The sequence below is a fragment of the Cheilinus undulatus genome, linkage group 8 (assembly GCF_018320785.1).
Source record: "Cheilinus undulatus linkage group 8, ASM1832078v1, whole genome shotgun sequence".
Taxonomy (NCBI): domain Eukaryota; kingdom Metazoa; phylum Chordata; class Actinopteri; order Labriformes; family Labridae; genus Cheilinus; species Cheilinus undulatus.
The window spans coordinates 39,497,066-39,515,705 of NC_054872.1; the positions used below are offsets into that span (position 1 = coordinate 39,497,066).

Consider the following 18,640-nt stretch of genomic DNA (forward strand, 5'->3'; position numbering starts at 1 on the left):
TGCGTTAAATAGACATGTTAAGCTTGGCTGAATGGAAATCAGCGAAGAGATAAGAGACTAAATGATGGTGAAGGCATTGCCAAATACGCAGGAAGTGCGGGTTTTAAATTAAAGGACTTTGTGGAATCATGGTATGATTACAAAGAATAATGAGAGAGGATTCAGAATTATAATGCATATCATGGTTTGCTAATCAAAAGATTTCCACAGCAGAAAGTTCTGGGGATTGCCAAGCGCTCTACTTAATAATTTATCATCCCTTAAATAAAGACTAATTATGCCTGTTCTCTTTGTCTGCTTGTTTATATGTCACAAAATAGGCTGCATTCATGCTTTTGTATTCATATATTCATGCTTGTATGCATGCACCAGTGCATGAGTCTCTTTATAGCTGCATTTAGAAGCTCTTGGAGGTGTGCGCTGCTCATGACTGTGAATGTGGATGTTTGTTTACTGACATACCGGTGGAGAACAAGAAAAGAGGACAAACTAATGACGCCTCAAAAGAAAACTGGCCCTGAAAATCTCCCGCTAAAAGCTGTAATCGCATTAATGGGTGCTGCCGCTGCCACTGCTGCTGCTCTGCTATCTAGGCCGGCCAAGGCTCCCAGAACTGGTTCCAACTCTCTCTCACTCTCTGAAAGCCTTGGGGGAGGGGCGTAGCACATTAGCTATTGTGTCCAATGTTCAAAAACTGTCACAAGCTTTCGTTTAGCTGTTTTTTTATTTTTTTACTACAGAGCAGTGTTGCATAGCATTTCTGTGCTCATGCTTCCTGTCTCAGACTTAGACAGTCCTCAGCTCAAGCCTTCAGCTGTTCCCTTTCAAGTGCTCTGTACTCCACACACTAGACTTTATTTAGGTTAATTCAATTCAGTTCCAGGGCTCAGGGCTTGGAGACGAGTGTGACATGCTGTCATAAATACACACTTACAACACATACGCAATTACAGTCACACACGTAGAGGAAAGACGCTCCCTATCACATAATGCAACCAGAGGGACAAACACGCCATGCACACGTTTTGATTGAATGAATGATGAATGCCTACACCGAATGCTGCAAACAACATTGCGAAGGTTACAAACCAGCAGGGAGCTATTCCCATTTCCCTACTCAATTCCCATTTTCACAGCTCGATTGGCACCTCGCATTCTAAAACCTGTATCACCCTGCCTCCGCTCCCAGGCGCCGCACAACGCGATAACCAGGTCAACACATTCAGCCCACACTTCCTCTCACACAACGAATATCACAGACATGCAAGTTAACACAATCGAAAGCAAACACCCTCACCGATGAGCCAACAAGCAGGCCTGGATAGAAGTTTGTTCCTGGGGTTCACTGCTACAAACCAAACACAAACATTTAGCACACATGCTCCTGTGTGGCCCTTTGGACCTCTGTCACTTAGGCTGAATGCTCACTGTGCAGGGAAAGTGATGTTTTAAAGCTGAGGTAGTCCTTAAAACATTTCTGAAATGAACAAGTGAGCAGAGCAAACAAACAGGATCAGCGTCTGTGTTTGATAGATGGGAGACCACCTCTGGTGTGAGACTAAAGCGTCCCTTCAGGAGGATACTGGGGATACTGCTCAGTTTCTTTAGTCAGACAGGCGATACTAAAGTATCTGCTCTACAGCTGAAATATTTTCTGTTTCTACCAATATAACTTAAAACATAAAGCAGACAAAGATCTATGCAACCTCGGCCCTCAGGAATGTCATCTGGCTCTACGCCTGGAAAAGGTTGTACACTTATGGTTAACATACTGTACATTGTATATTGTATATATTTGACAGTTAAAGACCCCATAGAAAGCTGTAAGTTTATAAAATATCATCCAGATGTACAATACAGACAAAAATGTACACTCATTTACCCTAACTGTCATCTTTAGTTCAATGTCAGGAATTGTAAAAAAAAATCTCAAGGACTGAATACAATATTTTTTTCACTGTTACATCCTATCATCTTTTTTGGGTACAACAATGTGGGAATCCCAGGTCCCAAAAATCAAAGCCACATGCAGTTTTACCTTCAGGCAAAGGAAGGCAATTGCCTGGAGCCTTGTGCACCAAGGGGCATCAAGGCAAAGGCAAAAGAATACATCAAACATGAGAGGTTCATACAGATAATAATTAGGATTAGTATTTAGAATGTAAGTAAGGTGCCCAAAGTGCATAAAATAAACATAGGTATTGTTTGATCATCTATAATTTTCCTGAGAAGGACCCCAGGACCTCCTACTGAGTTCACCCCCTTCAAAAAGCCTCGCTATGTCATTATATCAAGCAAATTAGAATAAGATGAATATATAGAGAAATATAAGATTCAGGGCTGCACAGTGGTCCAGGAGTTAGCGCTGTTGCCTCACAGCAGGCGCTTCCTGATTCACTTCCTGGTCAGGGCCTTTCTGTGTGGAGTTTGCGTGTTCTCCCCATGCATGCATGGGTTCTCTCCGGGGTACTCCGACTTCCTCCCACCACCACATCATGTTCCTTTGGTTAACTGGTGACTCTAAATTGGCCGTAGGTGTGAGTGTGAGTGTGAGCATGCCTGCTTTTCTGTTTCTATATGTCAGCCCTGTGATTGATAGGTGACCAGTCCAGGGTGTACCCCGCCTCTCATCCAATGACAACTGGGATAGGCTCCAGCCCCCTGCAACCCCAAAGGGATGAGCGGTATAGAACATGGATGGATGAATATTAGATTCATAAAATAGTTGATTAATGTGCAGTAAAACTGCATAAAATAAAATTTAAAAAACATGACTTGTAAAAGAAGAATGTGAATTTTTATTTCTATATGTTAAATCTTGCCTCAAGACATGTTAGACTACTGAGATAGTCAGCCTGTACCTCTGTATTTGAGGGTATTAAATCACATATATCTGTAAAACATTATGCGTTGGCATTATGTCGGTCCACTTTGCTTTCATATCATCATATTTTACACTGCACCCCTCAGTAGCTACTCAGTACTCTAAGCAAACTTTAAATCAAATACTTTTTATCTGTATAGGTTCTCATTCATCCAGATAATGGCTATCATAATCAAACAGCAATTGTTGCCCCCTTAACAAAGATTTTGATTGTTTTTTTACTTTTCTTGAGTAGATAGGCCACTAATTTGACTTCTGCTTAAGTCAATTTTAACCAAAGTAACTGTACTTTTACTCTAATACCATAGTCTACTTTCCCCACCTCTGACTGTTTCTCATATAAGAGGTTATGAATAAGTTCTGCTTGCTCACATTTGGCTATAACATCAGTTCTGTAAACTTGTGACTCTGTTAATGAAGTTAAAAGGGTCCAAATATATTTTCTGACTAGCTGTGACTGCTTGAAGCAAAGTGGAGAAGATTCTGGGCTGTAAATTACTAACGTGCCACTGGACAAAGCCAACATGGAACTGAATGAAAAACTGTAGTTCTCCAATTGGCCACCAGAGGCTGGCTCCAAATACAAGACACTTAACATTAGACCTCATATTAAAATGCCAAACTTTACAGCAGGAATACAAAAAGTTAAGTATCATATACATACCTAACTTATGCAAAATGAGAAGTACAGTGTTGCACCTAATCTGGAAAAAACAAGATATGTGTAGCCTATTAAAAAGATAAGTGCTGATGGAATCCCCTTACCTCAATTCTGCCCTTCTGATGAGTCAAAAAAAACAAAACCAGGACCTGAGTTTCCGTAGTTCACAAAACAGCACTTCTACCTTCGAAAGCGCGCTCTATTAATCCTAGCTAGCCACAAACTGATGATGTCTACCCGACCACATGGCCCCAATTGGCCCCAACAACCCAACCATGTAAAGCAAATTCAGTCACTGAGCTTAATCTTAATTTAAACAGCATTTGTGGTATTCGGGAGATTTCTTTCAAGCAACCAAGCAATCAATTGGGCTCTCTGTGTGATACATTGTACAAACAAACCAAGACTTCTATAATCCAGAGCCATGGTAGTTTGTTTAGAGTTTCAAACATTAGTTGAGGCCTGAGCACTTGAGTCAAGATTGTTGCAGTTTTTCTGTGGAGATAAATGGCAGTCTGCTCCTTTATTCTAAATCTAGTAAGGCTCTAAAAAAGGTCTAATTCTTGATAAACAAAAATGTGGTTACTAGGCTATGTATTCCGACTGGTACTGAAAAAGCCTTTGGTTGCAGCGTTGATTTAGCTCCAATAAAAGGGTTCAATCCAAATTTACTCTCTTATTCAAATATGGTAACTTGTGGCCCAAAAGACCAAGATGGCAGAGGCTATAATGCCCAACTCAAAGCTTCAAAACTCTAGTTACAAACCACTTGGTACCTTTAAAGTTGCTTTAATCATTTTATTTCAGTCTAAGGTCAAATTCAATGACACCTGAAATAAATGTTTCTGTGATGGATGAGCCTTTCTGCCAGAAATTCAGGATAATCAGAAAACTGCAAATAGCATTTCTCTTGTGAAAATGAGCTTGCAGTTATGCAAAGCACTGTTACCTATACAGCCTTCATCATAAGAAGGATTCTAATTTGTGCATCTGCAGCATCTCATTATAGGGATGGTAGGAGTGTTAGGTGTGAAACAACAAAATGTAAACATCATCTGGCTGAATGATAGCGCGTGTCTCCCACTCTTTGATGTGATACACATTATTTATCCCATCAGGCGATTAATACAAATGTTGCTGGCCAAACACAGCAGCTATGATCAAACAGTACAATAATGAGTCTAGAGTGCAACCAGGCGAGTGCTGTTGCATGGCCAAAACAGAATCTTCAGACATCACTTTCAATCTGTGGGCTACTTTTGGCTCTATTGATCTCTATGAGAAATTCTGCTTTTTCTCTGCTGCCTCCTGGGGCTCAGCATGCAGGCCGATGAACCGCACACACCAGGAGGATTCAGGAGTCGTGCCCACTGACACTCCAGACAGGAGCTGAGGCTGCCAACAGGGAGGCTTTAACCACCGTCAACCCTGCAGACTGAGAGTGGAAAAACAAAAAACAATGTGAATTCCAAAAAAGTGTCTTTGTGTTTATGCTGCTTAAATGTGCTACTTTTCGAAAACAAAAATTCACTTGGGGAAAATCTCAGGCAGATTCAAAACGCTTAAAAAAGATAAGCATTAATCAATCAGATTGTGTTTTTTGTGCAATTTTTATGCAAACTTATGCAACTCAAAGTAAATTACACATCAACAAAAACACAGTGAGACAAGTAAAAAGGTCTGAGTCAGACAAACCATGTCTTAATGGTTAAAATATTCATTGCCTCAGCAGAACACCTAGCCATGCAATCTCCATTTGTTAACATTTTTGATACTAAATGGGTCTAAGCTACAAAAAATCAGAAGGTAGTCTAATATATTTCCCTTCGGTTTGCTCCTTATTTCCATTACTTGTCTTCTTCAGATCAAACGTTTAAGGCTCAAATTGAATTAAAGATCCTTGAATCATTTCCTTGAATGTTTGATACTAACCTTCTTTGACAGTCTGTGAATAAAGACTGCCCTTTATTTTCTCTTCTGGGTTCATTTTATCTTGTTAATGTTTGTGAAAAAGCTGTAATGATAACCATTTTCTTCATAACAATAATTATTATTTTTTCAGTAAAACCTAAAAATGCACTGTTCCACACTATTAAGAACAACAGAGTTTAAAAGATCTTATAGGTTGTAAAGAACTGGGAATGGTCATTTGTTGAGTTTGCAGCATTAGGAGGTCATATTTACTGAAATCAAAAGCTATTTCAAGCAAAAACATCTTAACAGGCCAAGTTCCATGTTAACATAGGACCTCTTCTTTGATATCACCTTCACAATTCTTGCATCCATTGATCTTGTTAGTTTTTGGAGAGTTATTGCTAGAATTTCTTTGCAAAATGTCAGAATATCCTCCCAGAACTGCTGTTATGATGTGAACTGCCTCCCACCCTCATAGATCTTTAGCTTGAGGATGCTCTAAAGGTTCTCAATAGGGTTGAGGTCATGGAGGATGGGGCCACACCATGAGTTTCTTTCCTTTTATGCCCATAGCAGCCAATGACTCAGAGGTATTCTTTGCAGCATGAGATGGTGCATTGTCATGCATGAAGATAATTTTGCTTCAGAAGACATGGTTCTTCTTTTTGTACCATGAAAGAAAGTGGTCATTAAGAAACTCTATACACTTTGCCGAGGTCATTTTCATATCTTCAAGGACCCTAAAGGGGCCTTGATTCCAGCCCAAAACATGACTCCGCCCCCTCCTTGCTGACGTCACAGCCTTGTTGGGACATGGTGGTCATCCACCACCCATCCACTACTCCTCCATCTGGACCATCCAGGGTTGCACGGGACTCATCAATAAACAGGACTGTTTGAAAATGAGTCCTCATGTGTTTTTGGGCCCATTTCAACTGTTTCTGCTTGTGAGCATTGGTTAGGGGTGTTTAAATAGTAGTTTTATGCACAACTGCAAGCCTCTGGAGGATCCTACACCTTGAGGTTGGTGGGACTCCAGAGGCACCAGCAGCTTCAAATACCTGTGTGCTTTTTGTAATGGCATTTTAGTAGCTGCTCTCTTAATCTGATGAATTTTTCTGGCAGAAACCTTCCTCATTATGTCTTTATCTGCATGAACCTGCCTGTGCTCTGAATCAGCCCCAAATTTCTTCACAGTACGATGATCATGCTTAATTTTTCATGAAATATCTAATGTTTTCAATTCTTGTCCAAGGCATTACACTATTTGACACTTTTCAGCAGCAGAGATCCTTTATCTTTCCCATATTTCTTGAAACCTGTGGCCTGCTTAATAATGTGGAACATCCTTCTTAAGTAGTTTTCCTTTAATTGGACTGACCTGGCAAAACAATCACAGATGTCTGAGACTGATTTTAGTGATCAAAGAGCCCTGAGACACAACACCATCCATGAGTTTAATTGAAAAACAGAAATTTGGATGTTTATTACAATAAAATCCAATTTGCATAATAATTTGGAACACGGTGTATATGTCGCACTGTACAGCCCTGCCTTTAAGAGACAGATAACCAAATCAGCCTGACGCTGATTGCACAATCTTGTTTTCAGATATTAAGCTGGAGTTATAATCACTGTTTCAGTGTTGCAATTACATATGTGTCTGGCTCTGCCATGAGCATTCTTGTAAACATATTTGCTTAAATGTGGCGTGTGTTACTGGAGGATACCACTAGAGGGCATACGAGAGATTAGAACATTTCCAACTATCCAATGTGTGAGATGTAAACTTAAAACATGGAAACACTCGAGAAGGTTATTATAAAGTTAACCTAATCCTGGGATCAGAACTCAATTTAGAGTAACATCAATAGTAACATCAGATCAGCTCAGATTGATGTTGTTGTAAGGCCACAGTGTCTGCATTTTTTCTAGAACATTTTCATCTATGCGTAACGCTCCAGGTGTATTGGTTAAATTAGTGACTGTGTTAACTGATGGCTTTCAGCTGACTGTGCAAATAAAAACAGAAGTAATGTCTCTGTGTAGATTTTGATTATTTGTCAGATATACTCATCTATCTATATATCATCTATACTGCATAATGTGTTCATGTTGTGTTCATTTTATGACCCTGCACAGCCAGCACATCAGACCAACGCATGGGGTGCATAGCAGCCCACCCACTGAAATCATTGGGCCCCTCATAGCTTTAATAAAAGGCCCAGCTTGAATGTAATTTAACAATATCAACACATGGATTCTCAACATTAGCACTAGCCTCCTGACTTACGTTTGCTTTCGAAGTCAGGCTCAGATCAACTCTCAAGCTGTCTGAAAAAGCTTTGCTAATGGGCTATTGATGGAATCATATGCACTTCCATTTCTTGTCCTTTCTTTTCCAGTATCCCAACCTCTGAGCACGCCCTGGCATGGCTGCACAAAGCCAGAAAAATGAAACAACCCAGCCAGGCCAGGCCACGACATCAATACTACAAAAATGAAGGACAAAAAAACAAAACATGAATACTAGCATTTATGCCCAAAATATCATTGATTATCATTGCTTAAATTTAGGATGGACCATGTTTTTGTAAACCGTCATCACCCCCAGAAAACTTCCCCTTTATTCCCTCTAATGGGCAGCCTTTTATATGCATAGTTGACAAGTATATCTCCTGCCATAAGGCCCTTACACACCAGAGGCGTTTTATTTCATGCAAATTATTTGCGTGAAATTAATTTCCTTCAAGCATGTAGTGGGTTAATGCAAGCTTTCACACCAGCAACGTAATTCCACCATGGAAATTGCGGCTAATTTTTTTCAGACCATGTTTTTTTTTTTTTTTTTTTTTAAGTTTTGCTCCTGACAAGCACAAATCTGGCCAATCAAAATGCTGGCTGTCGCCTATGGTAGAAGAGTTTTAGAGCTGACAGAGGAGAAAAAAACATCCCCCTCTCCAGCACTGCATGGTATTTATTACCTCATCATATAAATATTTGTCCGTAGGCAGTGCTGATTTTTTTAATGTGGTATTCTGTAGTCCAGATTGAGACAGACAGCGGGCTGCCTGACATATCCATGTGAATGTAAATGAACTATGTGCACAGCTGGAGCTGTGTCCAGACTAATGGGACGTTGCTCCACTGATACATTTAACAACACAGTCTCCTCTGACCTCAGACATACAACTAATCACTGCTCTGGGTCAATGAGCTCCCTGAAATTACTCCGCTAGCCAGTCTGTAACACAAACAGGTGAGCCAACTCCCCCTATCAAATGCTTCATTATTATTAGCAATATTGTTTCACGTGTTGAAAGAATGAAAAGTCTGTCCATCCTCTCAGCCAAACAAGCTAAAAAGAGGGAGCAGCGCACGGTAGTAGGTAGGTGCAAAATCCATGCAAAATAAACAAATACAAATTACAGAACAGCACATAACTGTGTCACACATACAGTAGCTGCTAGAGGAGTGATTAGCTCAGACGTAGCCACAGTGGTGGTTTTGATAGAACTGGACAACATTTCATTACTAAAACAAGACAAAAGGGCCACACTGACAGCTTTTCAAGATGGAAAAAGATGTTTTCACTCTTCACCCAGTCTGTTTCTGTGTGGGTTTGTGATCATTACGCGTAGGGTGTACTGATATCTACAATGGCTCCTGACACGGTAGCTGTTAGCTCGGATGTAGCTTTAGGAAAGCAGCAGTTTAACTGAACTGGCCCATATTCTCCTTTGAAAAAAGAACTATGAGTCACACTGAAAGCTTGCCTTAGCAGAGAAGATGTTTTTGCATGTCCCCCAACCGTAACCTTGAAAAGCAGATGGATACGCCTGTTTCCATGTTTCTCACTGGTGAATCCATCTTGCAAAGCTCCTGTCTGAGCAGTTTGGGCCCAGTTGGAAAGTGACAGGACCAATCAGCGATGAGGGGCAGTACTTTCGGGCGTGGCGGAGTAAGCATGCAAACAAGAGGCCAGTGCAATTATGGTGGAAGAGATTAGCATGGATGCTGCTATAGCATCAGTTTTATCAGAACTTGACGAGATTTCTTCGTTAAAAGAAGAATAACGAACAGCAGTGATTTGTTTTCTTTTCAAAAACAACAAAAGTTGAGTACTGACATGTTTACAGTCGCCATGGTTTTCGTTATGCAGTTCTCTATGGCGTTTACTCCTCGGTAGCGGCTACGTCACATTTCTCGTTGCTCTGATTGGCCCATAAAGATGTGACAGACAAAATTTTCATCCAATCACCCTCTGAGTTGTTTTTTTCAAAGGATCTGCCCTTTCCCAAACGCTGTCTATGGGAGGTTTACCAGATGAATGTGTGAAACAAATCCATCCGGCGTGTCAGGTTATCCCAACCGGCCATGGCATATATTTATTCACACAAGAGCTCCACCATTCACAGCTTACGGCAGCGGTAGCCTGTCCGTTCAGGAGAAGCACATGAGCACATCCTTATTTTGTCTTGTCGCTCTGATTGGCCTGTTATGAATGTGACAGATATAATGTTCCTCCAATCACCTTCAGAGAATTTTTAGAAAAGTCCTGCCTTTCCCACTCGCTTTCTATGGGAGATTTCCCAGAAGAATGTGAAATATATTCATGCAGTAGATATATGGAACAGTCTATCTGGCATGTCAGGTTAGATGTGTACAGAAAGGTGCGACAAAATTCACTTCCAAATTAATGGCATCATCCTGCCATTTATTTGCATCATCCTTGATGTGCAGAGGCCTTTAATCAGCGTTTTCTACCAGTGTATGTCTCAAAGACACTTGCAGGTAGAATAAGACAGAAGGGGCAGCAGAAATGTGAAAGCATGAAGGATGTGAGGTAACTGAGGGATGAAGGTGTTGTGTGCAAAAACAGCTTTTGTCTTGGTCTGAATATCTGCTCTGAAAGTTGCATTATAAGCCTTTAAAGCACACAATAACAGCAGCATGCAGTGTAAACAACCCTCTTTAATGTAGTCTAAATGAAAGAACAAAACAGGAATCAAGGAAAAGCCATCAGAAATCTAATTAGTTCACAATGAGTAATCACCCAAGGCAGAGTGAGGATAGATTAAAACTTTGTTTTGGCAAATACCTGCATAAAGAGTGAGAAATTAAACCTAATACACTTTTAGAGAGAAATTGTTAAATAAATTCCAATTTAAAAGAAGGCCAAATGGGTAAACAAAAACATGAAAAAATAAATGAATTGAGGCCAGACTAATAAGTTAGAATTAAATAAATAAAAGCATGTAGGGCATTTCTCAGGGTGAACACTGCACTGGTCACTGGTGTTAATGGGAACACTGGCCTATTAAGTTTCCCTGCATGCTCACTATTGTGAACAGCAGATACAGTCTATCACGGCTCCCTGTATCTCTTGTCCTTGCTTTGACCTGCTCTTTTGGCACACAAACCGAGCCCCCCGTCTCCAGACCAATCCACACACACACATTTGGGCACACATAGACTCTTGCATGCTGTCCAAACAACCCCCCTGGAGCCTTTTGTCTGTGCAGTGTATAGAGCTTCTGGTCTGGATTAGTCTGACATTTTTAAGAGAGTAAAATTTTATGGACATGCCTGGGGGATTGCACACAGGAAACAGAGAACGGAGCATTAATTCACCTCCACTGTAGCGCTTTCTTACAGCTGGAACACAAACGGAATATGCATAAATCTGTTTTGCTCATCTTTACTTCTCGCCTATAGGTAGAGCCTCACATAAATCGCTCTACACTCTGGGTCCGGTGTTTTTCACTGTCATGTTTTGTGTCTCTTCTCTGTAAAAGTATTGCAAGGTTGCGTGTTTGCTCCCTTGAGACATCTATTACGTATGTGATTTGTATTCTCTTGACTTGTACATGCGCCTGTTTGTAATTGCACTCGCTACTGGCAGACACTTATGAGTAGAGCTCTATTGAGCTGTACAACTTTAGCCTGCGTAGTCCTTGCAAGGCTGTCTTTGTGCTGTTCATCTATTGCACATTGCCCTTGACGATCAAATAAACACAGAGCGAGGGGGGGCACTACTTCTGAAAGCATGATTGGCGTCAGGACGGATAACAGCGGAGGCTATAATGAAAGCCATAACAATAATCCGTTTTAACACAGGCTGCGGTGGTTTTAAAATTGAAAAGAGAAAGAGAAAGGCGTAGCACAAGGTTAGAAGGGAGAGGGTGGAAGAGATAGCACAGGTGAGGTGAGATCCTGAGAAAAGAAAGTGCTGTGAAAAACTAAGTGGAATCTTGAATTAGAGGATATTGTGCAGCAGCAGTAGAGGAGTTTAAGGAGCGGTAGTATTGGACAATAATGGCAATAATAGCAGGCAGAGACGAAAGGTAGAGTATCATCAGTTAAAGAGGAGAGAAAAGCCAGCACAGAGTTGGTGATGCCTGGGCACGGAGCAAGGCAAAGGAGACACAACCGCATAATTAACACCGGCATGCTGCAGCCAATTAAATATTTACAGAGGCACTTCCCTCCGACACCTTGATGATGAAGAGCGGCAGCCCAAGGATTATCAGATGCTGGGAGCCTCAAGCCGGAGACAAGGGTTGGTGGTGCAGGATTAAACATTAACCAGCACAGATATATCCCTTTCTCTTCCTCGTCTGATCCCATTAACTCCGGATGGCCCGAATCCAACCCCGTGCCCACCTCGCCAAAGCCCCATCTCCCCCTCCTTCTTCTTCTTCTCCTCCACTACTCATCCAGCAGCTCTGCTCCTTATCGATGAAATCCCAGACTCCCCTCCTGACTCCGGCACCACCTGTCAGGGACGGAGCAACAGGAGAGTAGGGAGGAGAGCGATGGGCGAGGAGTGAGAAACCACCTGGATGCCTCGCTCGCACCGAGCAACAAGATAGATATGCAGGTCGACTGCTTTCTGTCGTCGCCGGTGAGGCAAAATGGATGTCAGTAGGACTCCACTTGACAGGAAATCTAAGAAATGTCACAGAAGTCACGTTGAATGAATTGTTTTGGATCTGTCTGGTCATGTCATTTTTCTTCCCGCTCAGGGCCGGTGATGTTTTTTGAGGTTGGAGGAATGTGATGGAAAATGGGTGTTTATGTGACTGTGGTTAATTTCATAATAAACTGCACTCATGATCTGATTTCAAACCATCACACGGATTAGTTGGATGTTTAATTTCTCATCAGCTGCCAGACTAATAACTAAAGACTAGTGGGGTTATAAAATCCTGACTAATTAAAAAGGAAGGTGTCACAATATACACGACTACAAACTTTCAAAACGCTCCACTGATGATTTAAAAAGCAGCTAAAGGCACATTTTACCAAACTCGCTTTTACTCACCCATCATTTTGTGATATGGTGTTGTAAATTGTAGTCTTTTAATCATTGTTATTAAAACTCACAGCCAAATTATTAGGTATACCTGCTCAGGTACTCACTAACAAAAATCCAATCAGCCAATCACGTGGCAGCAGTCAACGCTTTAGGCATGAAGACACAGTCTAGATGATCTGCCGAAGTTCAAACCAACATCCGAATAAAGAAAGAAATGGGATTTAAGTGACTCTGAATGTGCCATAATGCGCCAAGATTATCCATGAATCCACACTCTGCAGGAAACAGCCCCTGAAATGGGATGGGAGTTTTTTTATCCCACAGACTGACTGATATTCTTAGTTAACATGAAGGGACAAAATGGCTCCTCCTGTTTTCAGTGAGGCATCGTCATCGAAAAACATGTCAAACTTTTATAGTGAAATAGCTTGAAATCCTGGTCAATATGCCACATTTTTTATGAATATATCTATAAACCTCTTTAAAAACAAACAAGGAATTATGAATCACTGATTTAACAAAGATGCACAAGGGAGGATGTCATTTCTCCACTCTTAGACATGTGGTTTCGGAGGACAGTTGATCATATTGCCCATTTAAAAGACAACCTAGGGACACTTTATCATAAATTGTCCACTTAAAAGGCACTTTGTCAACTTTTGTCAAATTTTGCTCACATAGATGGCTCTTAGAAGGGCACGTTGTCAGGTGCTGTGAAGAGGGCTCCTTTAAGAGGGTCCTTTGTAAAATTCTGTACACTTAGAACGTACTTTGTCAACTTTTGACAAATTTTGTCCACATAGATGACAGTAAAGTGGGGCACTTTTTCAACTTTGTCCACTTAGAGGGAAATAAGCCACATATGTCCACTCAGAGGGGTGACGGCCAGCTGATTTGCTCTAAGCACGCAATTAGCTAATCACATACACGCTGCCATATTTAGGCCCCATCCACACAGAGACGAATTCAGGAGTATACGCAAAAGTTTGTTGTCATATAGGCATTTCATCCATATAGGAACAGCATTTTGGGAGGCCATAAAAGTGACTTTTTGAAACCGGGTTCCACAGTGAACACATCTGTATATGCCTACTGTTTAGTCTTTCACCCAACTGCATCTTTCTTGAAAAGATTACATCACACATAGCATAGCCCACTTAAGCCGTATGCAAGGGTCCAGCCAAAACAATAATGGTGGATTACGGGGTGGTGCTCTGATGCAGAAGCTGCTGAGCTTATTATGGCTTTTACAGCAAAATTTGACGCTCCTTTACTACCACCTCATACAACAAATGTTCTTGTGTCTGTGTACAGCGCAAAAGCTTTATACTCATGCTCCGTATTCTTCTTCTCTCTTTTTGGTGCATTTCCGTGGCAGTGGTACAGCACCACTTACAGGATTGGTATATATATGACAGCCTTTTCAGTTGTTTTTAGTGGCTCCGTGCTTACAAAGACATTTCCTAAAATGATCCTGTATTTATGGAAAACGTTTTCAAAACGAAACGGAAATATATCATTGTGTGGACAACGCCTTAAACTGCTCTAGCCTGGCTATGCTTTCTGCTCCCATTGCGAGCCGTTTTTTGCGACCCTCCTCCACCCCAGCTCCTCCTTTACTCTGCTTCTGACTTGATCAATCTCATTCTGTTGTCACTGATGCCTGCTCTGCTCTGGGTTAGGTGCTGTTTCCCTTCCTCAGGCTGTCCTTGTTGGCACCAGAAGGCAGGAGCGTGTGCTGTTCCTGCTTGATGCTTTCCACATTGGCTCATAGAGGGGCGGGGGGATCCCAGAACAGCCACACCGCCAAAAATGAATAATGGCAATGAGTGCAAATAAATAACTGCTAATGAAGAGAAAGAGTTACAACTGCAAATCATGTATGTTTCTTAACTAAGCTGTCCTGACTGAAATAGCGTCTTATCACTCAAAGGAGCAGCAAACAGTCCAACAGATTCTTCTAAGTTCTTGAACAGAAGATGAGATACACAACATTTGAGGCTGCCCGCAACTTTCTTTCAAAATAATCTGAAATGATACAATAAAAACACACATAAAAAGCTAAGCAAGTCAAGATGTCAACATTTTTGTGGCGTATTCTCTTCTTTAAAACTTCTGAGGGTTTTTAAGTGGTCATGAAATGGCCTGAAATCAATACTGATGCCTTTATGACCTATAAAAGCAAACAAAACCATGAGTGACAAGCTAGCTTGCTGAAATAAACTGCCTTTTATCACTTTCCAAAGAAAATATTTGTGATGAGAGATAGATATGATGGCTGAAGGCAAATAGGATGAGATTTTTTCGTTTAAAAAACTTTCAATGCACATAAAGGATATAATTAGCGAAATCATAAATGGATTAATTGTTATGATAATAATAATAATATCTTGAATTTATATAGCGCCTTTCAAGAAACTCAAGGACGTTTTACCGGAACACATAACATTGTTGTATTTGTTGTTTTTTTAATTTGTTCAAGAAAGAAGGAAGTTGGATTGCCATGTGGCGTTTATATCTGTAATGTTATCCACGTTTTGAAACTGCAACCAATGACTGCTTTACTCGCACTCACTTCTGCTGTATGCATATGAGAGAGAAACTAAAGTAACTCTGATTTACTCACAATTCAAGGGAATAAAGTGTCTAATTGACAACATTATGATGCAGATTTGACAAAGTAAAATGTCAAATATTATCAGGTCTGTCCTCATAAAGAGAAGAAAAAAACTTTAAAATGTTTGTTTTTGAATGCAGTGTGGGAATCTGTCAAGCAGATTTGTGGCTCGAGTTGAAGTGTTTGAATTATAATGGATTGTTAGATGCACTTTTATGCAGACATCTGTTTACAGAGACAAATAAATCATCGTAAAATTACTCCTGATGGGAGCTGGTATTTCATTTGTAAGGATAAGGTTCCACCTGTTTGTTGTTTTCCACATGGAGTCTTTTACCTCTATACACAAAAGCCTGCTGATCGGTCAGACTACAATTTACAACATAGAAAAAAGAACGTTACATGCTGAGAATCACAACCATGGTGAACAGACTCTACATCTTTATGTAGAATAATAAAAGAGGATGATCCTGTTGTACTTTTCAATGTCTATGCTTTTATTTTGATAGTACTTGGGACTTTCGGCACAGGCTGAAACAGTGCCCATAAAAAGTATTCACCTGTGTGGATGTCTAATCCTTCTGTAGTATAGAGACATCTGTGTCTGGAAGGTCTGGTCACTGGTTGATCAGTATTCATGGCAACCATTGCACCATGAAGACAACGGAACACTCCAAGCAGAAAGAGAAAAGGTCATTGAAAATATGTCAGGGGTTTGATACAAAATAATTTCCAAGGCACTGGATATCCTCTGGAGTTCAGATAAATCCATCATCAAGAAATGGAAGGAATATGGCACATGTGTAAATCTGCCCAGATCAGGCCGTCCTCACAGACTGATTGACCGTCCAAGAAGGAGACTAGTGAGAGAGGCCACCAAGACACCTATGACTACTCTGAAGGAGTTACAAGCTTCAGCAGCTGAGATAGGAGGGACTCTGCATACAACAACTGTTGCTGTGGTTCTTCACTAGTCAAAGCTTTATAGGAGAGTGACAAAGAGAAAGCCAGTGTTGAAGAAAGCTCAGATTAAATCTGGACTGGAATTCACTTAAAGGCATGTGAGAGACTCCATGGTCGAGTGAAAGAAATGTCTTTAGTCTCATTTTTGTAGAAAACTCAAAAAACACATCATCCTCAAGTGAAGCACAGTGGTAGCAGCATCATGTTGTGGGGATGCCCCTTATTCAGTCTGCAGGAGTACTATGGCTTGGGAGAAGATTTATTTTTCCAGCAAGATGATGACCTGAAGCATACAGAGAAAGCTACACAGAAATGGTTTAAGGACAACAAAGTGAATGTTCTGGGGTGGCCGAGTCAAAGCCCAGACCTCAACCCAATAGAGAATCTTTGGCTGGACCTGAAAACAGCCTGATCCCCAATCACCAATTTTACATCACATATTTTGTTTGGCATTCGTTTGTAGAAATCTGTTGTTAAAGATGACATAAAAGGTCTTTTTTGTATATTTAATGGTTAAAAGAAAGCCGGAGTCTATTGAGCATGATTGATTTATAAAATCAATAAAAGGGTCAAACATCCAAGGGGGTAAAACTTTTTTTATTGGCACTGTATTCCTGCCTCCATAGCTGAAAGGGTGACTAGGGTACAAAAACTCGTGTAGCCAAATCATGACTAACACATCGTCATCTAAGAAGCTCTCCAAATGTTCAGCATTCTCAGAAAAGCAGAACATCACCCTCGAGTGTCTCACTTGGCCTCAAAGACACGACATCTGCCCCTCTTTATTGTACACATGCTGCATCTGCAATTCTGCCTCTGGTTGCTCTGCCCATCCCTCCCCTCATCCAGCATCCTCTCCCCCTCCACCTCCCCTCCCTCCCACCCACTAATCCCTCTTCACACATCAATCAATAGAGCACTGCAGAGTGCACACAGCCATACAGTACTCAATGCAGCAGTTGTACAACTTCAATGGGCAGCCACAGACCTTTACCATCGAATCAGGCGTGGGAGAAAAGTAGAGCGTGCTGAAACCAGGGACGAGCCCCACTCTGGCTTTCTTTTACCCCCCATTTTCTCTGGACTGATGCCTAAACCCCTCAGCACTCTTGAAATCAATACAGTAGTTAAACTGTTACTTCCTTTCCCAGTGAGTACACACAAACGCGTGCCCGCCTTACACAAGACCCCGTAGACTCCCCTAAATACACCCTGTGCACTGGTAATTTGACAGATTTGTAGCCAAGTGCTGTCACTGCTTTAAGAGAGAAGCATTAAATACAGATTCACGCGGAGTAGCTCTGCGTGGAACATCCTCCAACAATAACAGGCTTTATAAGCACAGCTGAGCTGTAAAGTCATGTTTTAGTGTTGTGTTATAGCGGAAGCACCCACCAAAGTACAGTAGATTGGTAGGTTTAAGTATTTGCAGCATTTTAATGCCTCAGCGTTGTGCCTGTGTCTTTTAAAGGACATTATCTGTTTTATATTAAAGCCTCTCTGAGTTTTCTAGAAAAATGCTAGCATGCCAAATTATATCTGCAGTCTTCTTCCAAACTCAGTTTGGGTTTCTGATCTGTGCCTACACTTCCTTTTCTTTGTTAATTTCCTCCAGCCTGAGAGAGAGAGAGCAAGAGAGAGAGAGAGAGAATGATGTACATCAAATATCATTAAGATTGGGGCTAAATCCAAACACACCCCTTGGCCTTAGCTCTACTCCTATGCTTTATGCATTTATATCTAGGAGTAGGAGTGTCCCATTTTAGCCTACCCATCTATATATTGTTGGCATAGATGGGTAGGCTAAAATGCTAGGGCTACAAGGCCTTTGCAAATGGAGATTTTCCAGAGCCACTCTTCAAACTGAATGTTATTTGACATTTTCAAGAATATCTTGTGAATCATCGGCAAGATCTGAAAAACACACCAAATCTAATATTGGGAATTATGTTGCTCCAGATGTTCTTTTGATTTCGAACAAGCAGTTAAAAAATAGTAGTAAAAATGACCGGCATCATCGTCGTGTCTGTTTATGTCAACTTTTAGGATGGTCCTGAGGGGATTCGTTTGGTATTAGTGTCTTTAGTGGTAGGGGGTGGAGCAGAGAGACGAAGACCAGGACTGATGTCCCACACTGGGTGTGTGCTAGCTCTGACTGATCAGCCTTTATGAGGTACACCAGTGGATTTGCTGGAAGGCTGGAGTAATGGACGCCATGCAAGGAGAACACTGAGACTGATTCAGCAGTGATGTTTTCTTCAACATTACAAGGATTTGGGT

At 41.1% G+C, this 18,640-nt stretch overlaps 1 protein-coding gene across 1 annotated transcript in view; it reads right to left on the bottom strand.

Moving 5' to 3' along the window:
* iglon5 (IgLON family member 5) overlaps window positions 1–18,640 on the bottom strand; it is a 226,212-nt gene that overhangs the window by 41,297 nt on the left and 166,275 nt on the right. The window lies entirely within an intron of this gene.